This window comes from Notamacropus eugenii, chromosome 4 (genome assembly GCF_028372415.1).
Source record: "Notamacropus eugenii isolate mMacEug1 chromosome 4, mMacEug1.pri_v2, whole genome shotgun sequence".
In the NCBI taxonomy this organism is placed as follows: domain Eukaryota; kingdom Metazoa; phylum Chordata; class Mammalia; order Diprotodontia; family Macropodidae; genus Notamacropus; species Notamacropus eugenii.
In genome coordinates this window covers 13,962,186-13,972,907 of record NC_092875.1, presented here as the reverse complement: position 1 = coordinate 13,972,907, position 10,722 = coordinate 13,962,186, and the positions used below count along the sequence as shown (strand labels likewise).

Genomic DNA, 10,722 nt, shown 5'->3' with positions numbered 1-10,722 from the left:
AGAGAGACAGAGACAGAGAGGCAGACAGAGACAGAGTCAGAAATTTCAAGGAGCCTGATCCCCAGAAGTAAAGAAGAGAGCTAACAATGGATTTAAAGGATACTTAAGCCTGAAAGCTGGGAATCTAGCTGTGGAGAACAGATCTAGCCTAGCTGAATAACCTCCTCAGAAGGGACACTGCAGCCAGAGGGGAGTAGAATGAGAATACTAGGAGAAGGGAAAGGACATGAGAGCATTGCAATACCAGAGGCATGAATTGCCTCAGCCAGATGGCTTCCCTTTGTGTGTGCCTCATGACTAGTCTTCCCACCGACAGCATGTGTTTGTGAGATAGTGTGCCCCAGGTTTATGGGGAAATGTACTTCTGATGCTTTAACTGCATCTATTGCCCAATTATTGAAGATAAGCTTACCGAGGATCTTGTGATAATTTTAGGAGTGTAAACCCACAGTGCTGTGAACTTTGGAGGTAGTTTCTGCCTTGGAGCTTCGAGGAGGTGCTACACTTATCCAGAATCAGAGGAGCTGATTCCAGTCAATTCTAAGTCACTTAATTCCTTGTGAGGTGCTCCACATGTTTGGAACCTGGGACCTCTAAGAGCGTGCTTTCTTTTTGAGGGAAACATGCTTGTCCTATTGTTGGGAGAGTCCAGTCTTGTGCCTGGGCTGTCTGATGCATTGTATATTGGCAGCTGACACAAGTCCAGGTTGCTCTCTGCATTTGTGAGGCTGCGCAGAGGACTTCTCACTGTAGACAGTCCCATACCTTTTGGTGAAGTGAACTGGTCCATCCATACCAGATCCCTAACATCTGTTTGGAGAACTCTGTGTTGGGAATCTATTTGCACTAGAAATTTCCTCTGAGAAACATTTTTCCCTCCCCCCCACTTTGGGCATGGGGTAGGGGGCTGTTACTTGTCTAGCTGTTAGTTCTAATTTAGCTTTAATGGGTGCTCTTTCTTTACTGCTTGAGTTGGGACAGACTTTTCTAAGTGCTAGGCGGGTAGGGATCTACGATAAACTTGCAAAATGCCATTTGTTTGCTCTTCTATTTGGAGAGATTGCAGTCTCTAGTTCCACCAGCTGTGGTAGGCCTGGCTCTCACAAAGGTTTGCTAATTTGGGGATTGTCTAAGAACTATGCTGAATTAACTATGTGAAACTCTTTACTTGGCATTTAGGAGACAATTAAGAATTGTGCCACATGGACTTTGCTAAGACTTTTTAAAGCAAGGGGCTCAAAAAGACAACACTTGAGCTTGCCAAAATCTCTCCAGAACTTTCCAGAATTGGGGATGCGGCCAAATGTAGCTCGGTAAATTTGCTGAGAATTGCGAAAATTTAAACAGGGGTGAGTATAACTGGGGCAAGCAAATCCACAGAACATGAATGGAGCAGAGATAAGCTCCCTTTTGTAATCAGTGTGGGCTCCCGATTTTGGGGGTGATTCAGCAATCCCTTGCGACCCATGACAGCCAGAGGGGGAGGGGGCTTTGTCAAAGAGTCTAGGCCACTGAACCAGGAGCAGCCCCCTATTCAGTAAATTCTAAAGAGAGAAACAACTTTTGCCCTTGTCCTCTGTTCTCGTGTGCAGATATAACGGGGTGCATATACAGACCCCATGAGCTTGCTCAGCTGATGAAGTCTCTCCTGCATTGTGGAAGATGACAGGGAGTTGATGTTCCAAAAGAACTGTGATGATTAGCTAACCACATTGGCGAAAGACAGACTCTGATTGGCTTCAGAGGCATTCCCTCTTGGCCAGGGAATCTTCGGCTCATGGCATCTGGGGAGAGATGTGGTAAGGGGAAGGGCCTTAGAGGCTTCTCCCCTTTGAAGTCATATGGCCCCCAAGATATGGGCCCCAGTCGTTGGCCTTCTTGTTCTCTCTTGTCCCTTCTTGGTGAAGGGTGTGGAGTCCCTGACCTTGGTTGGTAGAGTGAGCTACAAGAATCTGGGAGTCAAAATCTAGGGCAGGTTTTGCAACTAGTGGAACATCATGACTTGAGTGGGTAAAGAAAGAGATCTCTAGGAGAGGCCTTTGGGACCCCAGCCCAGAAGAAGAATTCACCTATCAATCATGCCTCATTTGGATGGAACTTTGCGGGGACCAATATTCTATAGGAACTGAACTAAATTATAAGCCTAATCGCACTACCACCTCCCTCACCAAAGTGACAGAGCAGAGATTACGCCTCTAAGGTGATGGGAAAAAAGTTTATATGTTTGTTCTTCATCTTGAATATAAATGTCCCTCTGAAAAATGGATAAGTGATTAAATGGAACTGGGGTGCTAGAATGGGGGAACATAGCCAGAAGGAGCTCAAATAACTGGCAGAACAGAAGAGAGATATCTCCATCCCTCAGGTTGTCATCCCAAGGTACACACAAGTTACAATGAGCGATTGCTCTGTGGAGGATCTCTTGGACTTCCTATGGCAGCAGGAATGTGTACCACCTCTACAACCATAGCCCCTGACTGCCTCTTGTGCTTGCATTTCTTTCCCTGAGTATAGGTGACCAAGCAAACCTGAGATGAACATTTTCAAACTTAGAGGCTGGTGACCTCATGAGTCAGATCTCATGAGGCCAGAAGTTCCTGACTCTTAGCAGGAGGAGTTTTCTGCAATTCAATCCTTCTCAGAGAATATGACCGTTGTCAGAGGAGGATTGGCCCATGCCATGACTTGGCTTGCTAGAAGGCATGGACCTTGAGTGACTTTTTTGGGTGATGATATAGGTCCAGGGTGAAGGTACAGTGATAGTCCTAGAAAATGTATCATATTTGGATGTTTTAGCTGTTAACCTATTCTTAGGTATTAAATTATCAACTCTTCTGGGAAGCTGTAGGACTTATAAGTTATTGGATCATGTTTTAGGCCTTTATCAATGAAAACTTGTGAGTCTTTTAAGTACATACAGGAAATGACTATCTGGTCTAGACTTGAGAAAGCAGGGGAAATCATCTGGGAGCCAGTGGAGATAACAGGATTGAAATGATTTTATATGATTGTGGACCGCATTGAGGAGATGGCACTGAGTGATGGAGGCAGAACAAAAGTCTGTAAATGGCAAAGGGGAGTAAGGAGCGTTTCAGCTATTCACTGCGACCAGCGTGTTGACCCTTAGGGTAGACAGACTGAGGATAACAATGGAGAGAAGGCAAAGCCACTTATCCACTAGTTTACTCCTGTTTTCTCTGCCAAAAATGATCTTTGGGTTGGAAAGTAAAGAACAAAATTGGCTAACAGGAAATCAATAGTCAAGGAAAGAGTAACAGAACACCAGGCCCAGATGAAAGTTACATCTTTGGATGGTATGGTATGGCAGGTATGGTGACCAAGCCAATATCAACAATCTCTGAAAGATCATAGAGAACTGGAAAGGGACTGCAGGGCTGGAAAGGGATAATGCTGCAGGAGGAAAGAAGAAAGTCTGCAAACTTAAGGCTGGAGAATCTGACTTTGACTCCTGCTCCCCGCTCAGGGACAATGTTCCATCTAGGACTGAGGAACATGGCAGGAGCAGCTGTTCTGGGTGTCACATGCAGCCCAGCCATTAGGAGGCTGTAAGAGTGAGCTATCAGTTTACTCATTCTGTGTAGGTGCCAATTCTCTGGTCTTCTCCAGTCCTGAGCCACTAGGGTCCATACTTTCCTAGATATCATCCTGGGATCCTAACTATGAGTATCTACCAACACCTAAGTGAATTGGCTAGTGTGCTGTCATCCGTTGGTTTTCTTCCTCACTGTAACTGTTCAATGGGCACAGAAGTTAAATGCATTTACTGAATTTAAATCAAAAGTAAAAATTTAAAAGGTACAACCATAATACTCGGTCACTGCCACAAAAGGTCCACGAACTTTCACCTTCCCTGACCCTACCTTTTGCATTTTTTCAGAGATGAACCTAAAGCCCTTTTTGCCTAGGCCTGTTTGGCCTCAAATTCACAAGGAGAGGGTGGAATGCTTCACCACCATTAGTTTCACCATCTAGCAGCTCCCAGAGCAAATTAGAAACCACTAGACAGCAGCCTGGCAAATTTCCTGCTTGAGACCTGTGTGATCTGGTTCAGAGAAGCCCAGGGCCCATGAGCCATGGGCCTCTGATGCCTTCTCAGAGCCTTCTCTCAGTATGACTATCATGCACCGCAAAGCCCTAGAAGCCCTGAAGAGTGACCTTCCAAAGGGGGATAATAATTAGCCTATCCAGGAGACAGGGAGTATATAGAGGAAAGAGAGAGACAGATACAGAGACAAGGACAGAGGGAGGAAAGGAGGGGGACAAGAGAGAAGAGGGAAAGGGGGAGGAGAGAGAGGGAAAGTCATCAGCGTACAGGTTGGACTGGAGTGGGGAAGATGCAGGACAGGGCATATAACAGGAGGCTGTTACCAGAACTCTAGGTAAAAGGTGATGAGAGTCTGAATTAAGATGGTGGCTATGTGACTAGAGAGAAGGTATGGTATCCAAGAAATGTTGTGAAGGTTGAAAGGCAAAGATATGGCAACTAACTGGATATATGGGGTGAAGGAGAGGAAGGCTAATGTTAGAATTCTGAACCTAGGAGACTGGAAGGCTAGTAGCACCTTCAATAGAAATAAGGAAGAGTTCAGGAGAAAGATCATGAGTTCATTTGGACATAATGAGTTGAAGATGTCTTTGGGACATCCAATTTGAAAAGTCCAACAGACAATAGGTGACAAGAGGACCAAAGTTCAGGGAAGAGGTAGGCATTGGATTGGCATAAAGAGTTAAACCCATGGTAGTTGTAAAGACAAGAATGTAGAGAAGAGAACCCAGGAAAGAACACTAGGGGGCACCCACAGTTGGGCAGCATGATGTGGATGTGGAAGGTGAGCCAATGGAGGAGACTGAGAAAGAGGTCACACAGGTAGGAAAGCCAGGAGAGAGCACTGTCACAAAACCCCAACTGGAGAGAATACTGAGCAGAGCATAATCCACCATGACAAACACAGCAGACAGGTCAAGAAGGATAAGGGCTCAGAGAAGACCATCAGACTTAGCAGCTTGAAGACCACTGATAACTTGGTTAATAACTTTGTTTCAGTTGAGAGATGAGGTTGGAAGCCAGACTGCAAAGGGTTGAGGAGTGAGAGTAGAGAGAGAAGAGGCAGCAAATGTGGAAAAATTGTTCAAGAAGTCTGAGAAAAGGAGACATATAGGACTATAGCCTGGAGGGATGGTAGGATCAAGTGAAGATATTTTAAGGATGAGGGAGATTTGGAAACGTTTGTAGGCAGTAAAGAAAGAATCAGTTGATATGAAAAGGCTGAACATTTCAGAAAGAGACATTCAGAAAACAACATGTTTCTTTCTCCCTTTTGAGAGAGGCTGAAGGAGCAGAGGGTACTTCCAATACGTGAAGTCCAGGAGTGGAGTGAGCTTGTGGGATGAAGAAGTTTCTGCGGCATGGTAGAGAGTCCTGTGGAGAGTCTGGAGTATAACTTGGAGTGAAGTCCCTCTGGAAGATCCTGCTGCTGCTATGGCCTGCCTCCTCCCATTGATGAATTCTTCCCAGACCCTCCATTTCAAGGAAGTGCCCAGGCCAGCTGTGTTGGCTGCCTCACTCCTGGCCCTCTGGACTTGGACGCCATCTATTCCACCCTCATCTTTGGCTCCCTTCAGTTTGTTGTCTTCTCTCAAAACCAGAATGTAAGCTATGTGAAGTCAGGGAATACAGTTACCCCTTTCACTAGCACAGTGCTAGGGATCTGGAAAAGCAACATAAAATTCTGTGGCCCTCCTTTCATGCCAGAGAAGAAGTCTAAATTATTAAGGTATTAAAAGATAAAATATGTTGCCATTATATAATACTATACATATATTTTATTATTTCTGAGTTTCTAAACCTTTTCTGTCATCTGCTGCTTCCACAAAACTCCCCCCAAATTCCCATTTAATTTCTTATGCCAACCTGCAATATACTGAAATTGTGATGGGGAAAGGATAACTGTACCTCCCTTTCTTCTTGTATTTTTATTTCCAGTACTTAGCACAGTACCTGGCACATGGTAATTGCTTAATAAATGGTTGATGTTACCTTTCTAAAGTTTCTATTTCAATTCCCTCAGTGTTGCTCTTCATCAGAAATACCTGAGCATTCTCTATTCTAAAGGTGTCCAATTTGTGGCCAGTGAGCCCACAAAACTCCTGAATGACGCTGAACTGGGTTGTATTTTACTGGAAAATGTTTAACAAAATAAATAAAAACGCAATGTGGATAATGTTAATTTGTGTGACTTGGTAGGGATTGATTGGTTCCTTTCTATTTGAGCTGTTCATCACGTTTCTATTCCGTGAAAGGTCTGCTTTTCTTTCCCTGTAGTTTTTTATGCTCAGATTTGCAGGGCAAGTTATTCTCAGTTCTAAGATGCTTCTTCTGCCTTTTGGAATATTGAATTACATGATCGCTGTTCATTTTTAGTAGAAGCTGCCAGGTCTTGTATGATCCTGACTCATTCCCCAAACTTCTTCCTGGAGGCTTGTAGCAATTTTTCTTTGACATGGGGGCTCTAGGTATTGACTGGGACATTTCTGGGATTCTTCCCTTTTGGGTTCCTTTCAGGAATTAAACAGTGGATTCTTTGTATCTTTACTGACTTTGTTTTCTGGTTCTAACACGTTAGAAGTTTTCTTTTATGGTTTTTTAAAATATAATGTCCAGCACTTAATTTTTTTAAATAATGGTTTTTACATAAGACAATGCCTGACATTATCTCCCTTGACCTTTTCCAGGTCAGTTTTTTTAAAAAATCAGATATCTTATATTTTCTCTTTTTCAATCTCAATTTTTTCCCTACTATTTCTTGCTGTCTCATAAAATCCTTGCTTTGTTGGTCTATTCTCTAGTTTTCAGGGCACCCATTTCTTGAATAAGGTTTATCACTTTCCCTTCCAAGCTACTTCAATCAATAAACATTTATTAAGTACCTACTATGTGCCAGGCACAGTGCTAAGCACTGAAGATGCAAAAAGAGACAAAAGACAGTCCCTGCCCTCAAGGAATTTACAATCTAAAGGGGGAGACGACGTGCAAACAAATCTACACCAAGCAAACTATATACAGGATGAATAGGAAATAATTAACAAAGGGAAGACACTAGACTGAAGAGACGTTGGGGAAGGCTTCCTGTGGAAGACAGGCTTTTGGTAGAGGCTTAAAGGAAACCAGGGAAATCAGTGAATAACGATGAGGAGGAAGAACATTCCAGGTATGAATGACAGTCAGAGAAAATGCACAGAGCTAAGAAATGGAACCAAGGCCACTGTCCTGTCCAGGATGAAGGTATAAGACTGGAAAGGTAGGAGGAAACCAGGTTACAAAGGGCTTTGAATGTCAAACAGCATTTGGTCTTTGTTGCTGAAGGCAACAGGGAGCCCCAGGAACTTGAGTTCTAGGAGAGCAACGTGATCAGACGTAGGTTTTAGGAAAATCACTTTAGCTGATGGAGGGTGGATTGGAGTAGGGAGAGACTGGAGACAGACAGACTTCCCAGCAGCTACTGCAATAATCCACCAGAGTGGGGGCAGTGTCAGAGGGGAGAAGGGTGAGTATTATGCAGGGGTGAGACATACAAGGAATACTGCACAGGTAAAATCCACAGGCCTTGGCACCATATTGGATGTGGGGGGAGAGGGCATGAGGAGTCCAGGATGACCCCTAGATTGTGACCTTGGGGGACTGGGAAGAGAGTGGTATCCTCAACAGTAATAGGGAAGGTGGGATCTTTCCTCTAGATTACAGCTTTTATTTCACTTTCAAATCTCATTTCATTTCTTGTAAGTATTCATAGAGACCTTGTGGAATATGCATCTTTCCTCTGAGTCTGTTGGCAGTCATTATAGAATTAGGTTGGCAAATGCACTCATCTTTTTAGCTTCAATTCCTGAATTGGGGCTGTATGCCCCAGCAGCACTGGCCCAGAGGAAGCAAGGGGGATACCACAGCGGACAGAGCGTTGGTCTGGAGTCAAATCCAGCCCCAGACACTTACTAGCTGTGGGACCCCGCACAAGTCATTTAGCCTAAAGTTTACTTTAGATTCCTTAACTGTAAAATGAGGGTAACTGTAACATGTATCACCCAAGGGCTGCAAAGATTAAATGAGGTCATTGTTGCAAAAGGCTGAGAACAGTGCCTGGCACGCAGCAGGTGCCTCATAAAGGCTTGTTCCCACCTTTCTCACCATCCCTTGTACAAAACACTGCCAGCTCCATGCTTTCACTGGCTTTGTAACAGCAAGGACCCCGGCACCCACAGGAGGGCCTGCTCTACAGGTTCTCAGATCTGCTATTCTGAAAAGAGGAGTCAGCAATCTACTTTAATCAGGCACATGTATCATTCACTTAGTTCAGACGAAAGAGTCAGCCCCCTGAACTTCAGAGAAACCAAGACCAACAGACAGAGCTTCCAACTGTCTGACCGTGAGCACTAAATCACCAACATCTGGGCTTTCCAAGGGGAGGGGCTCCTCAGCAGCTGCCCAGAGTCTCACCTAGCACACCAACCTTCTCCCAAACGCTAAGCCTCACCTCAGAGCCCAGGGCAGGACCCTCAACAGAGATTAACAAAAGGGACTGAGGCCTATTAATGGGAGGGGGAGATCTTTAACTCTTCCCCCCACTCACCATTAACCTTAAATTACCGTTACAGTCTGTGGCTTCCTGTAAGACTCAGCTCCTGGAGGCTTTCCTGGGACCCCATCCACTGAATGCGCCTTCACTCTGACTGCCTCCCAGTGATACCATGTGGAGCTCACAAGTATAAAGCTGTTTTCTTGGGGTCTCCTGCATTAGAACGTGCGCTCCCTGGGGGCCGAAGCCGTGGTGCTGCCTTTCTGCATCGCTCATACCCAGCACCAGTCGAATCCACCTGCCATGCCTTTCTGGGTAGGGCAGTTGTTCTCAGGCTGGGGTCAAAGGCTCTTCTGCTGGCCTCTGCCTCCTCCCCCCAGACTCAGCTGACAGCTCCACAAGAGAGATGAAGGATCCCTAGGGCAAGGCCTCAGCCTTGCCTGGACATGGCACTGCCTTCCAGAGAGCTGCTCTCACCTTCAGCTTGTGCCCTCCCTTAGGTCATCTTCCTCAAAGCCACAACAATAATCTTCCTAAGACGTGTCTGACCACGTCACCCCCTTGTTCAGAAGCCTCTGAGAGTTCACTACTGCCTCTAAAATCACAGGCAAACTCCTCAAACTGTTATCTGAAGTCTTCCTGAATCTAACTTTCACCTACCTCTTCAACCTTGGTTCTCAGGCACCCCCCCAGCCCAGCCCCCCCCTGGTCTGAGGCCCCTCCAGTCCTGACCCGCCCTGGTCTGAGGCCCCCCCCCAGCCCAGCCCCGCCCTGGTCTGAGGCCCCCCCCCAGCCCAGCCCCCCCCTGGTCTGAGGCCCCCCCCAGCCCAGCCCCGCCCTGGTCTGAGGCCCCCCCCCTGGTCTGAGGCCCCTCCAATCCTGACCCACCCTGGTCTGAGGCCCCTCCCGGCCCTGACCCCCCCGGTCTGAGGCCCCTCCAGTCCTGACCCCCCCTGGTCTGTGGCCCCTCCCGGCCCTGACCCCCCCCCCGTTCTCAGGCCCCTCCCGGCCCTGATCCCCCTGGTCTGAGGCCCCTCCCGGTCCTGACACCCCCTGGTCTGAGGCCCCTCCCGGCCCTGACCCCCCTGGTCTGAGGCCCCTCCAGTCCTGACCCACCCTGGTCTGAGGCCCCTCCGGTCCTGACACCCCCTGTTCTCAGGCCCCTCCGGTCCTGACCCCCCCTGGTCTGAGGCCCCTCCAGTCCTGACATTCAGGGCTTATCCTTCTTCCTTCCGCATCCCACGTGCCTCGCCCGCGGGCGGAACCTTGGTCGTCTGGTCGAAGGTGTCCCCGCCCACAGTGCCCGCCGTTCCCTTCCGGGTGCGGACCGGAAGTGCCTTCGCGTAGGCCCCATCCCCTGCGTCAGGTGACGGGATCCCGCGGAGGAGGCTCCGGAGCCGCCGCAGCCGGAGCCTGACTGACGTGACGGGCGGTGGACGGAGCGAGGGAGCGCGCGCTGAGGTACCTCGGCGGTCCGTGGCCCTCGGCGCTCCGGGGCCGCTTGCACTCCCTGAGGGTGCGGGCCTGCTTTTGGATTGGGGGACGGGGAGGGAGCGGGCTGGGACCTCCTCTCAGGGTCTGGTTGCGGCTGCGCAGGCGCCGTGGCAGGGAAGGGAAGGTGGGGGTCTGACTCTTCGGGACGTAACGCGCCTTCCACCTACTACTGGGCATGCGCCATAGGAGGTTGGGGGGGCCTCGTTCGTGAACTGTCTGGGTCCGTGACACGCCCCCCATAACTTTCCAGTGCGCAGGCGCGCTGAGAAGAGAGGCGTTGACTAGAATGGCTTAACCCGAAGCTGCGCATGCGCCATAGATCAGGGGCACTGGCTGCCGTGGTGACGACGTGCCTTCTTGTACACGTTTAACTCCGCTTGCGCATGCGCCCTAACAGAGTAAGCGCTGAGAACCTCGGTTCCGGAACTCTTTTGATTCTGCTTGCGCATGCGCTGTATGAAACTTGGCCCCTTCTGAACTTGTGGCCCTCATGCCACTGCGCAGTCGCAAGGACAAGACGCCCCCTCCCCTCCTTGGGCACTGTTTCCTGCTTCCCCGGTGATGCTCGATCCCCTCCCGCAGGGCTCTCTCCTGGCCTGGTAGCCCGTGGCCGCGTCGCTGACCTCCCTGGGGGGTC

General features: G+C 48.4%; 1 protein-coding gene across 3 annotated transcripts in view; it reads left to right on the top strand.

Moving 5' to 3' along the window:
* Positions 1–9,945: 9,945 nt before the first annotated feature.
* Positions 9,946–10,722, top strand: part of RNF185 (ring finger protein 185) — a 31,952-nt gene continuing 31,175 nt past the window's right edge. Inside the window, exon 1 of one of the 3 annotated variants that reach the window (XM_072599895.1) lies at positions 9,946–10,052. The gene's annotated coding sequence lies outside the window, so the exon portion shown is untranslated. Of the gene's footprint in view, positions 10,108–10,722 lie in introns of all 3 variants that reach the window. The other 2 variants (XM_072599894.1, XM_072599897.1) reach the window with 2 other exon arrangements.